At 50.7% G+C, this 20,683-nt stretch overlaps 1 long non-coding RNA gene across 5 annotated transcripts in view; it reads right to left on the bottom strand.

Moving 5' to 3' along the window:
* Positions 1-20,683, bottom strand: part of LOC131814990 (uncharacterized) — an 88,005-nt gene that overhangs the window by 18,924 nt on the left and 48,398 nt on the right. For 4 of the 5 annotated variants that reach the window (XR_009347526.1, XR_009347525.1, XR_009347527.1 and 1 more), the window contains 4 exons: positions 16,290-16,390; positions 14,990-15,142; positions 8,289-11,948; positions 4,440-5,347 (listed from right to left, as the gene is read on the bottom strand). This is a non-coding gene — a long non-coding RNA (uncharacterized LOC131814990). Of the gene's footprint in view, positions 1-4,439; positions 5,348-8,288; positions 11,949-14,989; positions 15,143-16,289; positions 16,391-20,683 lie in introns of those variants that run through there. The other variant, XR_009347523.1, reaches the window with a different exon arrangement.

Below are 20,683 nucleotides of genomic sequence, written 5' to 3' on the forward strand. Positions count from 1 at the left end.
AAGAGGTTGCTGCCTGTGTTCTCCTCAAGGATTTTGATGGATTCCTTTCTCACATTGAGGTCCTTCCTCCATTTTGAGTCTATTTTCATGTGTGGTGTAAGGAAATGGTCCAATTTCATTTTTCTGCATGTGGCTGTCCAATTTTCCCAACACCATTTATTGAAGAGGCTGTCTTTTTTCCATTGGACATTCTTTCCTGCTTTGTCAAAGATTAGTCAGGTCTGCTCTTTTGAGTCCACTACTGCTTCTAAAGACTTCCATGCAGGAAAACTAATCTCTGGTCTGAGACCGTAGAGACTTGTTACTTGGGTATTCCAAGCTGGCAACTGGTATTTTTAATAGTCGTTTTTTTTTTTTTAAATATAGAATCAAGGGATAAAATCTGGTGACATCTCTAGACAGATTGAAGATCTAAAATTCTTAAATCTCCAACTCTAAGCTATAACTCTCTACTGCCTGGCCTCATCAAATCAATTCAGCATTTCAGTTAATGAGCCCTACCCCCCCCCCCCCCCCGCAGAGACAAACCATCCTGACTCCTCCATGGGCACGTGAGATCCTCGGTCACCCGGTTTAACTGTGCCCACACCTCAGATCGAATCCCATGTCACTCGTCTGTTTATTCATTCAACGAGTAATAATGAACCTCCTACTATCGGCTTAGCCGGTATACCTGGGAATGGCACCTTGTTAGGAAATGGGATCTCTCCAGGTGGGATAGAGTTGAGCGGAAGTCATACTGAATTAGGGTGGGCCCTAATCCCATCTGACTGGTGTCCTTATCAGAAAAGAAGAGTCAGATCAGATACCGCAGAACACACCCGACAAAAAGATGCCTGCACGTGAGGAGACACGCCCGGGACGGTTGGCAACACCCAGCGCTCAGAGGAAGGCATCAGACAGGTTCTCCCCTGGAGCCCGTGTGGCCCTGCCAACACCTTGACTTTGGACTTCTACCTCCAGAACCAGGAGAGAATTTCTGTGGTGTTAAGCCACCCAGCTCGGATATTTGCTAGGGCACAGGAAGCAAACAGCAGGTGAACCCCTTGGTGAGGGCAGATGAGGGCCCATTTCTCCCCTAATACTTTAATCTCTATCCCAACTCTGTGACTTTGCAAGAGCATCTCCCTCCATTTGGAATGTCCTCTTCTCTACTCTTCTATCTGGAAATTGGTGAGATCTAACCTTTGCTCGGAACCTAAGTCAGGTCCTTGAAGTTCCCTGGATGATTCCAGCCCACGTAAAGCTCCCCTGGATAGGCTAGGATCATATTCACTATGCAATAATACCGCATAGTCCTTAATTATTCCCTGTGCTTCCACCACTTATGATCTACGTATCTTCCTGAGCCTCAACTCTCTCCTCTGTACTTGAGAATAATGGCACTCAGTGCCCAAGGTGTTTGCAATGATCACATTAGATGTTCGACTGAGTCCCCTAAAACCGCGAAACAGTGCTCTGAGTACCTGTGAAGTCTCCGGCAGGGCGCTCGGCATACAACAGGTACAATTTGGTGGTGGTATTCCTGTTCCTCCTATTATTACTGGCTCAAGTATGTTAGTTTTGTCTCCAAAACCAGGTCATTTGAGAGGTTTTAAAAACACAAATACTTCTCTTCTCTGCCTCTGTGACCAGGACAGGTGGATTCCAGTCCATTTAATTTAGCAAGCCATAACTCTATAAACACTGCCTGTTGACTTTGGGCTCCAGGCTAGACATCAGGCCCAGAGTCCGAGTCTCACCCCACCTCTGCTGCCACCACCCAGGTAAGAGGCTCTGTCGCCTCTCTCCCAGACAACTGCCTGCCCACTCCCAGGCAGGGGGACCCCTCTAACTTGTCACGCTATGTCACTCCTCCTTGGATCTTCCATCAGTTCCCATTTCCGAGGAAGATCCGAAGCCCTTACAGCTGTCCCAGATGCTCTGTGCTCAGATCTCTTCTGTTCTGTCTGAGCTTCCCTCCAGCTGCAGCCACAGAGCCTCTGTCTGCATGTTCCCCATTCAGAGGTGCTCACCCAGGGCCCTGGCCACTGCTCCTACAGGAGACACTGTTCGTGTCCATGTGGTCCCAACCCCAATACCCTCGTCCACTCAGCCTTCCTGAAACATACCTTAAAAGCACACGTTCTCATCTTGTGTCTACTCTTGGTTGTGTGACACCCTCCCCCACTTTCCCTTATAGGCCCCAGGAGCGGGTTTCTTTGCCTTTTTCATTCTGCTGCCCAAGTACCTTTGGCACACAGTGGGCAACAGGCATTTGTGGAGGGAATGAACTCCTTCTCCCCCAGTGGGCTTTAACCGCTCTTTTGGTTTCATTTACGCCAAACCCTCTCCCTGCTGCCCCTCAGTCATCTGATCATCTCCCCATCCAAACCTCACATGTGTATTCTCCTCAGTGTGGCTAAAAGAATACTTGGAAATTTTTATTCGGATCAATGTCACACTCCTGCTAAAAATCCTCCAACTGTTTCTCGTTACTTTCAGGATAAAAACCAAAGTTCTCACTTGGCCTTTACAAACTGGTCCGAACCCACCTTCAGGTCTACACTCCTCTCTTTAATCCCTCAGCTGGACTGGACTTTCAGTTCTTCCAAAGTACCACATTCCACCTGGAGCTTGGCTAATATCCACTCTCTCTACAAAGCCCTAACAGATTCCCCGGGAGTGGGTCTTCCTGTTTTGGACCCCATGCCGCCTGAGGGAGCGTGGCACATCTCTTCCCCAACATTCAGTAGAGCAGAGAGTGACATTTCATTCCCGTCTTCCCTGCGAGGCCCCAGGATGCACGAGGGCGGGATCCACCCCCACCTTATTCCCCACTGTACCCCCACGACTAGATCAGAGCTTGGCATAGAGTAGACATTTAGTAAGCACTTATTAAACTAATGGGGAAACTGGTGTGCCTGCGAGGGGGGTGCTCTCCACCTCCACTCCTGCTACCCTCAGTCTTCCTCCCTGCTCTCTGAAAATCATCTTCGTAAGAAGAAGGAAATGGAAGCCAGAGGCCTGCCCCCTCCAGGTATACAGAGGAGAACGTGTTTGCCCAGAGGGAGAGAGCAGCAGGCGAAGGGCCCCCCGGGGACCCATGCCAGGTTGCCGGGAGGTCAAAATTGCAGCTGAAGGGCTGTGTGGTGTTCAGTGTGTCCCACCCTCCCGGCCCCGCTCTGCTTGTCTGTGAAGTGTGGATAACAACCCCTGCTTCAGGGGCTGGCAGTGTTAGGTGAGATGCTGAATGTGAAGCGGATTCATAGGCTTTAACACCTGTAACACACACTCGTTAACACTGGTAACAGTGACCTTGTGAATCCTTACATCGGACTGAATAACAGTAGTGCTCGGGAACAGAGGCATAGGTAGAAACTTCGGCAACTAAGTAAAACGATGTGTAAATGATCATTCATGGGACCGGATTGTGCCTGGCATCTCCCCTCCTCTCCCTGTGCCCCGCCTTCCCCCCTGAATGACCTCACTCCGGGTTGTGGATGACTGCTGAGGATGGGCTTGGCAGAAACTGCCGGAGCTCCAGACAAGCCGAGGGGCCCCAGCAGAGGGACTGCTTTCTGTGGACACACAGGTGCCCGGCATCGCCAGGCTGCCTCCCTTCCGTGGGTCTGCAGGCTGCTCTGGCTAAAAGAGTCTCAGTCCCACGCCCACATTAGCATGTAGAAATTCAGGACTCCACCTCTAAGTCCTCATAAAGCCCATCACATCTGGAAGGGCATGAAGGTAGGGTCTTTATCAGAAAAAAAAGGGGGGGGCTTACTTTGTGCAAAGTAGGCATAACTACAGAGTTAAAAGGACACTTTCTTCTCCACCATGGAGTCCCTTCTCGGCACACACACAGAGCACTCCTTGGATGGGCACTGGGAGGTCATCTTGCCTCTCTGCTCCTCCCTCCTGGGCTGTGGAGTCCCCTCTGTCCTCTTCCAGCAAGTGTCCTTCACCATGTCCAACCTTCCCCTTGCACGGCAGCGAAGTCCACAGAGGTCCTGTGTGAACCTGGACGAGGCCCAAGGTCCTTCTAATCACTTAGGGTGGAAACAACCATTTCTTCTTGCAAATATCGGGCACGTTGATAGCTCTCTTGCCTTCTTGCAAGTCCCTGGCCTGATACAATGGAACAATAATTATGCATCCCTCTTCTGTTCATAGCTAAATTGGGTTCCTCTGCCATTCTTTCTTCTGCATTCTTACTTTCTTGTAAAAATGCTAATATATAAACACCGGCAAGTTGACACAGACTGATGTGTCAACGTGGAAACACTGGGTTTCTCTGTGCCAGCAAGCGACGATCATCGGTGACCATCGGATCTCAGCATTAAAACAAGCCAAGTAAGAACAAAACTTTGAAATAAAACACACCGGTGAGCAACATTCAAAAGGATGGGATTCTCCAGACCCCTCGTGCTCACCCATCTGGGCAGGAGTTGGGGGGAGCAAGATCCAAATCACCTATAATTCTATGACATAAAGGAAACCACTATTTACACGGGGCATTTCCTGTTAGCCGTGTGTGCATGTGTGATGTGTGTGTACATGTGTGTGCATGTGTGTATATGTGTACCTGTGTGAGTACATGTGTGCATGTGTGTGGTTCGTGCACATGTGTGTGTGCATGAATGTGTGGTGTGTGTGCATTGTGCATATGTGATGTGTGTGCGTGCATGTGTTGTGTGCATGGGTATACATGTATGTGTGTGCATGAATATGCAGTGTGTGGTGTGTGTACATGTGCACACATGCGCACAGCGTGTGTGTGTGGTACGTGTGTGTGAATGTGTGGTGTGCGCATGCACATGTGGTATGTGTGCATCTGTGTATCTGTGGGGGTGTGCATTTGTATGTGTGTGTGTATGTGAATGTGCTTTGCGTGATATCCATGTAGATACAGATAAGTGTGTACACGTGTGTGTGCACACATATATCCATACATATAATTTTTTATAAACTCTATGTGTTATGACCTGTTTTCATTGCTTAACATTATATCAAGGTCAATTTTCTATGACTTTAAAAGTCTTTTCAGGAATCACTTGACATGAAATTCCCACTAACACACCGTCACAGGCCTGCAGGAAAAGCGTTCCTAAAAGTAGTGCTCTGGCCCGAGTGGCTACTAGCAAGATGCCCACCAGGCTCTCCTGTGTCCACCCCTGTCTCAGCAGAATCGTCCCCTCTCCCAGGGCTTGCTGCCTCCGTGATAGCCATCAGGCAGAGTCCACAGTTGTACCCAACAGCCGTTTCGCAGATGCTCTTGTAACACCAGGACAGCCAAGTCTCCTCCTGGAAGAAATGGTACTTTCTTTCTGTCAGGATTAGGGAGTTGTATCAGGGGCTTGCACAACTCCTGGAACAGATGACAGGGAGTAAGTGCCACCGGGACTTACGGGAACAGCAGGGCCAAGCCCCTCCTGGCCACTGCCACCACAGGCACATACCCCAGGGCAGGTCCGCGCTGACTCGTGTCGCCTCCTTCCAGGCTCCTGCCCCAGGGGCAGCATCGACATACACACAGCCAGCTTGCAAGCTCATCAGGCTTTATGAGTACCCACTTTGGTCTACACTGTACCCAGCGTCAATTTGGTGGGACGATAAAACACAAGCACTCATGAGAGAACAGGAGAGCAGAGGTAACCATGGCAATGGGAAGTGCTGTGCCCCCAGTCTGTCTCTCCATGGCCCCAGGCACCTGACCACACCTCAGTGGCAGCCCGGAGCTCAGGCAGACCCTTCAAACGGTCTGGAGCAGCACAACTCCCACCCCCGGATATGGCAGGGCTCCCCACTGTCCCCCATCTCCTGTGCCTTGCCAGTTTCTGGTGATTCTGCTCCTGTTCTGGTACATCTTGGACTCACCTTCTAGCACCTTCCACCTAGGAACCATCCTTTTACTCAATCCCACATTTTTACCCCCCATTCCTCAGCCTGGATCTGCGGCCCCAAAACCCCACCCCCCCAAACACCACTGGTCTTCTAGTCTTCCAATATGCCATGCCAACCTAGATCTATCTAATGCTGATGGCGGCCAAGCCACTACCTTCACCCCTCCTCCATGGCAGGAACGTGCTGCTGACATGTGTGCGTGCAGAGCAGAACGTGCTGCCATCGCCGTGATGTGTATGCACCATGAACGGACTCAGCTCCAGGTTTGTGAGGACACACTGGCCATCGAGGGTGGGACATCCATCCTCAGGGGGGCAGGGGGTAACGGGACCAGACAATGTGCAGTGAGACAAGTCCTCTTGGGCTTTGGAAGTCAAACAAAAGCATGCATTTGATGAGGCCTTCCCTTTACTATGTGAAGTTCTGACCATCAGGTGTTTCAGGAAAGGCTGCTGTCCTCTCATTTACTGAAAGAGAGCTATTGCACGTCAAATGTGCCCGAAGCTCATGGTCATGATTATGCATTTCTCATAGCTGAACGTGAGCACAAGCTTCTCAGCCACAAGTTTCAGGAACCTGACTCACGTGGCCTCAAGCAAAATAAAAGGGGTTTTTGTTTGGTTGGTTTTTATTTTTTGTTTTTTAGAGAGAGAGCACAAGCTAGGGCAGGGTAGGAAGGGGAAGAGGGGTAGAGAGATTGAGAGAGACAGAGAGAGAGACAGAGAGAGAGAGAATCCCAAGTAGACTTCATACCCAGCACGGAACCTGACACAGGGCTGGATCTCACAACCCCGAGATCATGACCTCAGCTGAAACCGAGTCAGATGCTTAAATGAGCCACCAAGTACCCCAAAATATTTGGTCCTTGGACTCATGCCACTAAGAAGTACAGATGTGTAATCATCTGTACTCGGACATGTAATCTCAGCATTGACAAGGACATCAAACCTGGTCTCTCCGTCTCCTGCCCTGTTTCCAACTTGCCCGGCTATGTTTGAGCAGATGCCTCCCAAGGTGCCACTTCAGGCTTATGTCCCAGCACCCCAACCACTCTCTCCTCCTGGGGGGAATTCTCAAAGGCTCAGAAATGGAATCTCATGGCTGGGGAACTGGTCTGCATCTGGTGCCTACCCTTGAATCTACCACCGTGGCCAGGGAAGGGAACAAAGCACATGGAAGACAGTTCTCCAAAAGAAAATCAGAGCATGAGCACCATGAGAACAGGAAATTGGCATCCAAAGGCAACGATAAAAGGCACGCCATAATCCACCCCGTGGCCTCCTGCAATCTCCTTACATATGGCTTTCCATTCATACAATCTCAGCAAAATCCCTGTAACTATGCCACATACATGCCCAAACTAAATCACTCCCTCTCCAAACAACCTAAAATTACATCCTCTGTTTGTGTCCAACTCCAAGACCAGAGTCCCTGGGTCACACAGATTCCCCTCAGTAAGGGCTGGCTGCACCTGAGAGTTTGACAGAGTTCAATATTCCCGACACGTACAAGCACTCGCGTGTACCAGAGTGGAGAGAAAACAGGATAATGCAGTAGCATTTCCCATTTGGCAATGAGCAGGGGAACAGCATAGATGATCAGCAGTCCTTTGCCAAATCCTGCCCCACTGGACGAGAATGCCAAGGATGCGTGCTCCAGCAGGCAATGAGGTTCCTCTCCAGCCCACAGCCCTGCTTCCCTCTCCATGTGCGTCCCTTTGCCCCTTGTCCATTTCCACGTCCAGGGAGGATCCATTAGTGACCCTCTCTAGGTGGGGCAGGTTTGGGCATCAAGGGGCTGCCCAGCACAGGCTCTGCTAGCTGAGCTCAGATTTCTCTGGAAAAAGAACCCCTCAGAAGCCTCATACTTAGTACTCTGTCAGCCCATTTGCATTTAGTCATTTCATGGGATATTAACCAAAGCAAGAGAAGTTGTCCTTACTGCAAGCTCTGGCCTGGGAGTTCCATCTCCTAGCAACAGCCTGAGGGCTCTACCCTCCCCTCAGCTTGCCAGCCTCCCCCCCATACCTGCTGCCCAGCAGTGAAATTGGGAATAGACCTGCCTCCCGCCCGCAGCTCAGGCTGAGAGTTCTGTTCATGGACCAGTGATTTGCACTCTCACCCCAGATCTCTCTTCCACAGTCCACGAGCCACCAGAGGGTTCTCAAAATGTTGTTGACAGACAGCGAAGTATAGAAATCACACGCCTTGCAGCCCCGTGAAAATCACAAAATTTGCACACCAGTGTCACCATCGCCAGGCCAAGAAACGACACCAGGATCCTCTCAGTCACCACCCTCCCTTCTGCCCAAGGGCTCCATTCAGCCTACATTAGTTTGGCCTTGTTTTGTATATAAGTGGAACTTTACAGTATGTATCCTTTTCTGTCAAGCTTCTTGCACTCACCTTGGACCTGTGAGCTCCATTCCTGTTGAACGTAGTAATAGTTGGCTTCTGTTCATTGGTGTATAGTGTTTTGCACAGTGTACTGTTGATGGACATTTAGTCTTTCCAGTGTGGGACTGTCACAAACAACATCGCTAAAACCACACATGTACCCAGGAGTGGAATTGCTTAGATACGCGCACATTCAACTCTTCTCAGGAAAGACTGCTCTGTTCTGCTAAGTCCCTGCTCATGTCCCACGAGCAGACTGCTCCAGCATGTGCTCCAGGGGCAAGGCCTCGGTTTCTCCCCAAAGGGATTCTGGTGGAAGATGTACTGAGGTCTCCTACTGCCACCATCGTGTTTTCCTGATGACAAGTGAGGCTGAGCATCTTTCCATGTTGATTTGCATATCCCCTCTTGTGAAATGTCCGCTTTGCTATGGGACTGGTTATCTTCTCTTGTTTAGTTACAGGAGTTCCAGACATAAGGTGTTTGTGTGTTACATGGGCTATGGCATCTTGGGTCCTACAGCTCTTCACTCTGCAGTACAGTCTTTGATGGCCAAGAGGACGAGTGGCCGTGGCTCCTTCGTTGGTCTGTCTTATCTTCTGCTCTGTTTCTGGTCTTCCTGCTTCTTCCAGAATGACCTTCATTGTAGGACAGAAAACTCGCTGCTTCCTGTCCTACAAAGCACAGCGTTACCTGGATCTCAGCTACCAACGGCAGAAAGGGCCTTTTTTTAACCAATGACAGATGTTTCTTCTTTTTCTCTCCCAAATAGACAAATTGAGAAAAGTTAATCTCTTTTTCATAGAAACTCACTGGGAACTTCCAGCAGGAAGTCACTGCTAGACACTAACTCCCAGCAGGAATCTTCCATGGCTCAGATGAGCTTACAGATGCAACAGAACACAGCAAATCATGGAGGGTGGTCTAACCAGGTCATGTAACCGAAGGGTCCAGGCAGAATTCTGTCCAGCAATTTCATCTGGACCCGTCTCTCACCACCTTCCATTTCCCTCTCCTCCATGTTAGCTTCACTGATTTATTCGTCAGACAGCCAGCAGTCAGTCCGGCTGGCATGCTACATTCTAAGACACCCCATGGTAAGGCAAACACGTCTCTTCCCAAAACTCAGACAGAAGTCTTGACACTGAACCCCACCACCTGGCCTGGATCACTTTCCCACGCTTAGAATGATGGGGGCAGAATCCTCGCCCACCACCCTCCACACCCAAAGGAAAGCTGCGTGCATCCCTGAAAGAGGCAGAGTGGTTGTGGGGCAGGTGCAAACGAAGTCATTGACGAACTGGAAATGTGTTAATAACTTGTGGGGAATGCTATGACTTGCCCACCCCGGGTCCATTCCTGCTACCTCTTCTTCCCAGCTGGTGGAATCTCAATTTTGTTTGCTTGGCAATGTGCCTGGTGTCAGGGCATAAATCACCACATCAAAATTAATAAACATATTCTCTTTTAACATATTATTTCATGGATGGGATCATAACAAGCTCTGGTCAATAAGTGAGAGAGAAAATCTGCTGTAACATATGGCTTGGGGAAAGATTTTCCTCTCTGAAAGTAAGAGGGTTTGTACAGAGAGCCCACGTGCTATCCTGGCCCACTCCCAGCACCTGCCTCTGGGCACAGTTGTACGGGGACGTGATGGCTAGAGCTGTTGCAGCCACCTTGTGAACTGAGAGGGGAAGGCCAGGAGAAGAGCAGAAACGCCAAACCAGAGCCCTAATGTCCTAGAGCTACTGACCCAGCTTCAGGATGGCCATCCCTTGGCTGCTGGTTAGGATAACCATCTGCACAAAGCAGACGGTCTTAGAGCTATACACATCCAAACTATTCCACTACACTCCACGGACACACAGGCAATTCTCCTCATGCAGCAGTGGCACATAAGGAACAAACAGGCTGTCAGTCAACCACCCTTTGCTGAGATCAAACTCTCTCTCATCAACCCATGGCATTCAAAGACAGGACTAAAAGAGGAAAAAGCCACAGATGCTCCTCCTGGCCCTGAATCTCTGTCACTCTTTCCCCTTCCTCTTATATGAAGTTGAGCCTTACAAAATTGATGCCATTCAACCCATTCTAACCTACAAACAAGGCAATTTCATGTGGTTCCACCTAATGCAACCTTGTAACAAGTAGGGATGCCCTGTGACTCTGCATTAACAAGTGTAGGAGCAGAGACACTGTTCCCCTCCTTTCCCAGCGACGGTGGGAAAAGTTCTCCTAGTCATGGTGCAGAGGAGCTGTGACAGGTGCCACTGAGTCTGAGCACCCCTGGGAAGACAGCTTGCCGCTCATCAGCTGGGCGCGCAGCCCTGGGCTCTGGGCACTCAAGACTAGTGATACCCAATAGAACTTCCCACTGTGACGCACATCTTCCATTCTGTGCCGGCCAGAAGGGGCGTCACTAGCCATGTGTGACTACTTGAGTCCCATGAGCACTTGAGCTGTGGCCTAGTATGAATGCAAAACTGAATTTTAATTGCATTTCATTTTAATTCCTTTCCATTTCCACTGCTGTACGCTGGCTTGCGGCAGTCATAGGGATAGTGCAGCTCTGGACTTAAATGACCGTCCCCACGGCCTCACTGAAATTGCAGCAACAGACCTTGAGGCTGTACCATCATTCCTGGTAAAAGCAACATCTTAGAGCAAATATGACCCAAGCTGCGGTGGGCGGAGGGCGTGATGACCAGGCTGAAGCCTGAGTGAGGTCTGGGTGGGGAGGCCCGAGTCAAGCGTGTGACGTTGCTGTGCAGTCGCTTGGTAGGGCTGGCACCTGCTACTGACCTGGGAATACTATACAGAAGCTGGAAAGCTGCCAAGCATCTTGGCTGATTTCGCCCCGGAAGCTGACCTTGGGGCAACCTAATATCGTCTCTCCAGTTTGGGCATCTACTGAAGGGTAAGGAGGAAGGTTGGTGGCCTTTTGGCTCGCAGTTTACCCACAAGCCTCCCAGCCTCCACTGGGTAGAACCAGCCCTGTCACCAGAAATGACAGTGTCTGGACCATCTGGGGCGCGCTTGCCGGCTTAGAGCGCTGCCCGTTGCAGTGCTAAGAAGCTCAGCAACCAACCTAAGGCTCTAAATGTCTCCCGCCCCCCAGCCAGGCACTGCTGGAAGCCCCTCGGAGATGAGCAAAATGAGCAAGACAAGGTCCCTCCATGCATGCACTTTACCTTCACACGGTCCTAAGAGGGCTCTTTGAGAACAATCGTTGGAACGATCCCGCAAGGTCCAAGCCCGTTTTGAACAAGGCACCCTGGCAGCTTCCCACTGAAAACTAAGTGCTTTTGGAGAAGAGCTCAGTGTTCCAAGTAGTTTGGCCTACACCCCATATTCCACATGGGAATCTGTCCTGAGCTCTCACAGCAGGCTTCGGGGAATCCTGAGAGAAGCCACATGCACGCGTCATGGCTAAGACAGAGGACATGTTGCTGGGCCGGACCCAGGAGCCGTGTGACCTGGAGAACACCCAGGGAGGCCGAGGAACTCCTGGAAGTCTCTTCATGATGAGAGCGCAGGACTCCAAATCTCACTTCTGCTCCCTCCAGATTCTTCAAGAAGTCATGCTTCTCAACTCCGATCTCAAGACTCCAGGGACAAACGTCTCCACGACATACATAAGACTGCCCGTTTGTCCTGGGAAGAGTCCTGAAAAAAGACACCATCAGAACGGATCCAGAAGTAGGATTATGGGACTGCCCGACCTGCAAATGGACCACTGTGACTTCTTGGTCAGTTCATTCACCCACTCAACCAACATTAGTGCTTAGTGCCCAGAAATATGCTAAGTATTCAGGGAGTACAGAAATTAAACATACACCTGGTTCCTGAAGTTGGGAAGCTTTTACAGCAGCTAGATTATAGCTGCTGTAAAATCATAACACGGGAGGCCAGCACTAGGAACAAGGCACATGGGGCCGGGGGCACAGCTGTGTGCCGAGAAGAGGCTTGTGGGCAGAGGGTGTCAGAGAAGCTTCTCTAGGGAGAAGCAGCCTGAGCTGGGTCTTATAGATGCTCTGAAAATGGTGTGGGTTTTTGGTTTTTTGTTGTTTGGTTGTTGTTGGTTTTTTTTAAGATCTTATTTATTTGAGAGAGAGAGAGCCCATGCATGTGCGAGTGAGAGGATGCACAAGTGGGAGAGGGGCAGAGGGAGACGCAGGCTTTCCACTGAGCAAGGAGCCCAATACCGGACTTGATCCCACAACCCTGGGATCATGACCTGAGCCAAAGGCAGATGCTTAACCAACCCAGAGGCCCCTAAAAACTGCATGGGTTTTTTTTTTTTTAATTTTATTTATTTGTTTGACAGATCACAAATAGGCACAGAGGCAGGCAGAGAGAGAGAAAGGAGGAAGCAGGCTCCCCGCCGAGCAGGGAGCCCAAAAAACTGCATGGTTTTAACTCTCACAACACATCAGAACCACCTGCGTCCACTCCAGACCAGTTAAATAAGAACCTTTGAAGGTCAAGCCCAGGCCTTGGCCCAGAGTTTTCTAAAAGTTCCCAGGTGGTTCGAATGTGCAGCCAGGGCTGTGATCCACTGTTCCTCCAGCTCCAGTGAGAGGCAAGTGGGGAGTCCCTAAGCAGTTGCATTCTCAGGTCAACTTGCCACCAACACACAATCCAAGCTAAAACAACCAGCAAGATGTAGTTCATATTTGTTACAATGAACTAGAAATAGACACAGTAATGAAAGCAAAACCCAGCATAATTCAGCTATGGATGACTTATGTGGGGAAATATGGCAGAAATCAAATGAGTCCAGAAACATCGAGCCCCTTCCTCTGGAGCGGATGCATCGCAATTAGAGGTACTTCGGGGTTAACCCTGACCTGAGCCTCACGTCGGGAATTAAGGCAGCACAGAGGCTGAGAAAGAACCAGAAGCCCTGACCCATCTCCATACACACCACAAGCCCCCACTCTCTGCCCCAAGAGGAGAAGTGACAGTCACACACACCCCGCAACAAAACACCTGTTGTTTCATGGGAGGGACAGCAAAGAAAGAATGAAGAAAGGGGCACGATGAAGTACAGTGAGACGTTGAGAGAAGGATCTGCATGTAACCCAGCACAGCCCTCTATTTTCTACCAGGCATCTTTCCAAAAATGGAATTTGCCCGCCGGGGCGGCTGTGGATCATGCTGTTCCGCGCCCCTGCTCCTGTGGTGAGGGCCCCCGCTCGAGTGCCTGAGGGAGAGCAGGACAACAGTGCCAGGGAATATCTAGAAGAGCCAGGACCTCAGGCCTTTGTGGGGAGCTCCCTCCTGGACAGGTGTCAGTCATAATCAGGTCACCCGCCCCCAACCCTAGCTGCTAACGGGCCTCCAAGAGGTACTTCCTACCCTGCTAGCTTCTCGGCCTGCCTTAAGCCGAATGTGTTCGGTGAACCCTTGTGGCTGGGCTCTGACTAGCCCACTGCTCTTCTCGGCGACAGTGCCTGGTTGCAAATCACCCATTTGCCCATCTTAGTCCCTGTGCTAGGCCTCCTCCATCTCTAGTCGATATGAAATTTACCTTTCTGGGGCTTGTCGTCTGCCTTGCAGTGTTCTTGTGGGCCACATCCTATCAGGGAGTCAAAATGCCCTCTCAGTGACATAAACTCAGAGACTCTGAATAAAAACTAAGCCTCCCTTATTCCTTATTACTTGCAGTAAAGACACGAGCAGCATTCTCGGATCGGTGAGGACGATACCACTGACACGCACAAGGTTGTTCTGCTTTCTCTGTGTAAGTCACAAGCAAGAGCAAGCGATCAATGTCAGCAATGGTGCACATCCTCCAAGTCTGCAGGCTTCCACCCAAGCGTATGTGGGAGAGCGGGCTGGCTTCTAGCCCTCCCTCTCCCACTCACTTGGCCCTGGGCAGGGTGTTCCCTCCGGGTGAAATGAGGCTCGTTCTCTCACCCTGCCTGGGTTGCCCAGTTACCACAGCAATTGCATGAGACAGACTGGATCCGGGGACAGGCACCAGGTCCCTTGTGCAGCCTTATCCATAAATGTTTGTTAAAGTACTCACTGCAGCCAGAGGGCTGGGAAAGCCACTGGGCATTGTGCAGCACAGACCTCCCAGCTATAGAGGGCACGGCAGTCGCCGGCCACCTCTGGGAGGGCACAGGTGGCCATGGCAGCCTCCTCGAGGGCAAATGCGTTTGCTTCCATCACAGGTGCACACCTCCCTCCAGCTTACAGGTTATGACAGAGGGCCATCATCATGCCCAGCAGCCTGCGATGAGAGCTCTGTAGTCCCTCAGCCCTTCCCAAGCCACCAGCGGCCCCACCGCAAGTAGTCAAGTCTGCTTCACCGGGGTGCCAGGATTTCTCCCTTGCAAACATTTGCTCCAAAACAAAAAACCAAGAACACACCTACCATCAGAGAGACGTGCCCTAGCCGCTGAGCTACCAAATGCCAACCCAGGGAGATGAGTAAATCCTCGGGGGGCTGACAAGAGCCCCTCCCCAGCTTCATAGAAGCTCAGGGTCCAACTCCATGCACCCTAGTTTATGGGACAACTCAGCTAATAAGCTCCCAGCCTGTGGGCCCCCGCACACCCCCATAGGCTAACACCCTGAGAACCAGGTATTCCTCCCCAGGAGCTCGGGTCTTTGGGGTCCTTAGGGTCTGTGGGGATAAAACTCCGTCAGCTTAAGAGAGCTATGAGGACTGAGGGAAGTCACTGAGATGCACATACATGATGCCTGCCCCACATCTGTCCATCACAGTCGGCAGGTGCAGCAGCTCTGGACCCCACATGGACTTCTGCCGTAGAAACAAGCCAGGCCGGGGGAGTGGAGAGAGTCATCGTGTTGCACAGCCGTGTCTCCTAAAAAACACAGAGGGGGCCCTGGACGGCCCCGCGAGGAGAAGACATGTCATCATAGCACTGTGGAGAGACAGAACCAGCAAGGACGTATGGCGGTGACAGAGGGTAGGCAAGCGGGCCGCAAGGTCCCCGGTCGGTGCAACCATGCTCTGTCTGTGGCAGGTGCCACACAGCCCATCAGCTTCTGCTGCACAGGACCATGCTGCCATCCACGTGCCCAGGGACAGCTGTGGAGACAGGGCCGGGAGGCCCCACTCTCTGGGGTGGGGGGAGGGCTTGCACCCACCCAACCCTAAAGGCAGAAAGCCCAGGACTCTTCCTGGTGGCACCGTGGCTGTGAGGTAAGAATTTACCATCTGTGGCACTGAGCTGAGCTCTGAAAAGCAGCAGTGAAGAGGATGCCACGGGTGCCCTTGAAGGGCACCATCTTGTAGAAGGAACCATGGATGTGGCCACAGGGTGGTAGGGTTTATAACTGAATATGAAGCTGGAGAGATAAAGCAAGGTTGGACCATGAAGGGCTTGGTGTGCCAACCCAAAGTGCCTGCATCGTATGTCTATGTTTGTGACCTCTCGATCTGGGGGGCAGCAAGAGTTGATCCAGAGGGCGAAGGAGGAAAATACTAAAGTTTCCATATGCAGGTATCTCCCTGCTTTTTAGAAGTTCACTATAAGCCGCTTTGCTGTTGCAGAGGACCTCCATTAGTACCTGTTCTTGCTAACTAAAAGACATCCAAAGAGGATTTTCACCTTTATGAAAAAAGTAAGAATGTAAATCGTGTTCGGCATCCCTTTTGCAGTGAGCTGCTACAGGGGCAGCACCCAGAGCAGTGAGAGGGGGCCCCCAGGTCCTTCCCCAGGACCCACACTCAGCATCAGGCCACCAGAGCTGTGGACTGCGTCTCTGAGCATCAATTTGTTTTGTGCGTCCATCAGCCAGATGTGTCAGAAAAGCCTAACACAGGTTATTTTTCAGGTCTGGGAATGCTAAAAAAAAAAAATTTTCCCTGTAAATTGATGCTAATTGCTTCTTCTCTGTGCCATTTCAGCTTCCGGAAGTTTTCACACTCCACTTTCTGATATTGGGGGAAACCTGCAGTTATTTTTATATAATCAGACACAAAATAAATCAAGCTCTCTTAATATTTGCTACAGGCAGTGCCTTCACCTGGTGCATGCATCAGCAATCCATTGTTGAGGCGTTGAGGGATCGGACCTCAGGTGACAGTGGTGACTTCTTCCCTGGGCTCTCCCTCCACACAGTGTGACCTACAACAGATGAGCCTTTGTAAATGAAATTACAGAGCAGATCTAGATGTTCACTAAACTAACCACCCAAAAAATGGGCAAAAGACTGAAAATTTTTTCTAAAAGTGAACCATAGGTTATATAATAAGGTAAGACAAAGTGAACAAGAAAAGCAGTCGTGGTGGGCGCTCAGTCAGCCACATCGTCGGAGAAACAGCGATAATATAATCAGATTTCACACGTCACCCGGAAAGTGTCCAAATTATCAAGACTATCTGAAATGCATCTTTACATCCGGTGTTGGGAATGAGAAACTGAATCTGAGCATCAGCGGCGCCTCAGATATTAGCTGACGACAGTAATGAAACTGTTGCAATTAACAAGACATCTGAAAGTACGGTTCACGTCATCTTCACCTTGGGTTTTCTGAATTTTTATGCATTCCTCATAACGAGCATAACGTACTGGCACCGTAACGTGCGTATGAAATTACACATGAACGAGCACACAGCTGCTGGCGTCCACACTCCGCACTCCCACTGCCGTGGGAGCCACTGCTCCGAGTGCTCAGAGCTGGCCCGGGGGCCCCATCTGGACCCCGTGCTTCCTGAGACTCTGTGGCTTTCATGGCCCGCCACAGAGCAAACCCTTCCAGAGGGAGGCCAAGCATGGCTGCCCTCATGGCTGAGTCAGAGACCACCCGAGCCCCGAAGACCTCCAGGCCGGACTAGACTCTCCCTGGCCACGGCCACGGGCCCAGAAGGAAACATGCCCTGCTGAATTCCACGCTGCACTGCCTGGCCGCAGGGCCCTGACCTCAGCCCGCCCAGGAACCCCAACCACCTCAGGGCAGCTTTTGGTATCGGCTTCCAGAAGGAGGGAGTGGGGTTGGTCTGTCTAACCATGAGCTGGGAATCCAACTGTGACTGCGGAAACGACCAGATCCCCAGAAAGAGAGTGAGGAACAGTCTGAGGCCCTGAGGCTCAGCCAGGCTCCGTCTTCCACCACAAGTGTGCGGGTTTGGCGCCCCCTGCTGTCCCCTTCCTGCCTGTGTCTGCGTCCTGGGTCCTCTGTGTCCCCGTGTTCTGTGTCCAGTATTTCCCATGTTCTGCCAGAGACAGACGTCCCAATCATGGTGGGTTGTTCGGGAGGTGGGGGAGGGGGGAGGGGAAACTGCAAACTGAGCATTTAGCAGTGGAATGAGGGCACAACATTGCAAAAATGCCCCCAAATCATCAGCCACGTCACATCCGAGATTTAAGAGCATAGAGGGCACTAAAGTGGTTCCGCGCCCCTCCCTCCCTGCGACACTGGGTTACTATGCGGCTCAAAGAGAGGCTGGAGAGCCTGGTGAGTGTCCTTGGCTCAACTGTCCCCTTGCCGCCCCAGGTGTGCTGGCCCTTGCATCGGTCTGCACTGAGGTGGGAGTGGGGCTCGGGCATTTCGATCTTTCCAGAACAACTACTTAGCTTCTACAGTGAGCCAGGAGGCATTGTCAACAATACAGAGGGTATTTAATACAGGCTGGGGTAGGTGCCCTGCTCTCAAAGGGCTTTCCACCCTTTTCCAAAAGGGTGAAAAATGGTTGAATCATACCAATTCCTTTATTGACCCAACCCTTTTAGCCTTATCTCCAATGGCAACAGTGAAGTAGACTAACCAACGTCAGATTATAGTGGGGAAACTGAGGCTCGGAGGCCAGAAGACCCAGCCCAGAGGTGGCGAGGTCCACCTGACCCCAGACTCTATGCTCTGTGCACCCATGTCCTTCTGTTCTGTTGTACGCAGGGGTAGCAGCAGCCACCTGTGGCTGCACGTAGGCACATATCCATGACAGTTAGGCACATATCCATGACACCTCGGCGGCTACAGGAAGGTAAGCAGCAGGATGGGGGGGGCATACAAATATTTTCTTTCCTTTATTTTAAAAAACTTTTGGGTCATGTGGGTGGCTCAGGCGGTGAAGCGTCTGCCTTCGGCTCAAGTCATGGTCCTGGGGTCCTGAGATTGAGCCCCCCATCGGGCTCCTTGCTCCATGGGGAGTCTGCTTCTCTCTCTCTCCCTGTGCTGCACCCCCTGCTTGTGCTCTCTCTCTCTCTCAAATAAATTTAAAAAAATCTTTTAAAAAAATGTTAAAAAACAAAGTTTTAAAGCCACATGTAACTCATGAGACATTGTTAAATAAAAATATTTTCAAATGCTTAAAAGTTAATTATATTCAATTAATACAATTAATTAAATTTAATTAAAATTAATTAACCATTCTGGTTGGGGGTACATGGCTGTTCAGCTCCACATTCTCCAGACAGCTCCATATTTTTTTTAATGTTTTCTAGGGGAGCCTGGGTGGCTCAGTGGGTTAAAGCCTCTGCCTTCGGCTCAGGTCATGATCCCAGGGACCTGGGATCAAGCCCTGCATTGGGCTTTCCAGTCAGCAGGGAGCCTGCTTCCTCCTCTCTCTCTCTCTCTCTCTGCCTGCCTCTCTGCCTACTTGTGATCTCTGTCTGTCAAATAAATAAATAAATAAATAAATGTTTTAAAAATAATAATAATAAAATAAAATAATAAAAGTGTTTCCTAACTAATATTTTTAAAGAAGAAGGAAAAGAAACTGAAAGGAAGTAAGTATCCTCTGAGAATCCAAATTTGAAATCATGGACCTAGTCTATCCGCTTAGCAATCATGCGTGAGTGTGACTCTAAAGACCGAGGCTCGGTCCTCATGGAGAAAACCCAGCTGTATACACAGGGCTTTCACCTGGGGACCTCTGGGCATGTTGCAAACAGGAATTAATTGCTCCTCCTGTCACCTCCTGAAAGAGGAGTGCTTCACACACTGTTAAATCGCGTCTGGGGAAGGCACAGCGTGGATGGGGACTGGAGGCCCCGGGCAGGACTACAGCTGTGACCATGACCTTGTCCCCCCACCACCCCCCCGTGCTGATGTGCCACGCCTTTAATGGGCAGTTCCTGCAAAGAACAGCCTCCTGTCTTCACACGAAGCCCCATCTGAAAATATCCTTCCACATATAAATAGAGCTCTTTTTCAGGGACAACCCAAACCACATCCTCTGGCTTTTATTTTACATAATCAGCCAGGATTTTCCAAGCTCTGGGCCTCCTTCCCTGGGTCCCCTCCCCTCAGCAGACGGGGCCCAGGAGGAGCAGGGACACCTGTCAGCAGCAGCTCCAGAACTCCCCAGACTATGGGTCCTGACACCCAACTCCTCCACTGCAACACTCCCTGCCCACCTGCCTCTCAAGGCACCTGAGGCCAGCGACCGGAAGAGACTCTAACAGGGTTCTCCTTGGTCATCCCCCTCACTCCCTGGCCTCCCTCCAGACTGACTGATTGCCTTCTGCAGTAATCCTAGAACATAGATCTGACCACCACCCCCCCAAAAACTATGCCTCCCCACCTGCTGGAGGTGGGTCGCATACACATAGCAGCCTGGCCCCCACGAGCCTCCAGCCTGCCCTCCCTTGTCCCCCTCCTCAGAAGCAGGGCACACCATGGGGCACTTCCTGGAAAAGCACCTGCAGACTCCCCGAGGCCAGTCCAGGGAAGGAGTCCTGAGCTCGGCTAAGTTACTTTACAACAGATTCAATATACTATCTATGCATACATATCCTGCTTTTCAAAAGTTTGTTTAGGCACTTTGCTTCTACAAAAGACCTACATTAGTACCTGTCCTTGCCAAACAGAAGATATCCAAAGAGGAATTTTGTTTTTACAATGAAATGCTTAAAGTGAAAATCGTGTTCAGTGTGTCCATTCTGCAGCGAGCTGTTACGGGGGCAGTGCCCAGAGCAGCAAGAGGAGCCCCCCAGCTCCATCTCTGGAACCCACACTCAGCATCTCAGCGTCAGGCCACTGGAGCTGTGGACTGTGTCTCTGAGCATCAATTTATTGTCTGTGGCCATTAGCCAGATCCTAAGGTATCAGAAAAGCCTAGGGCAGGTTTTCTTGGGTCTGGGAATGCCCAAATATTTTCTTTTTATTATTATTATTATTATTATTATTATTATTATTATTGTTTGACAGAGAGAAAGCATGAGCAGGGGGAGAGGGGGAAGCAGGCTCCCTGCTGAGTGGGGTGCCCAATATGGGACTCGGTCCCAAGCCAAAGGCAGACGCTCTACCATCTGAGCCACTCAGGCGTCCCCAAATATTTTCCCTATAAATGAAAGGTAACTGCTTATTGAATTTATACCTCTTGAGCTTCCAGAAGCTTCCAGAGGAATGCTCCACTTTCAGATATCAGGGAAAGCCTGCCTCCGCGGCAGAAATGGCAGGTGGACTGAAGCCACGCT

This window comes from Mustela lutreola, chromosome 14 (assembly GCF_030435805.1).
Source record: "Mustela lutreola isolate mMusLut2 chromosome 14, mMusLut2.pri, whole genome shotgun sequence".
NCBI classification, from domain to species: Eukaryota; Metazoa; Chordata; class Mammalia; order Carnivora; family Mustelidae; genus Mustela; species Mustela lutreola.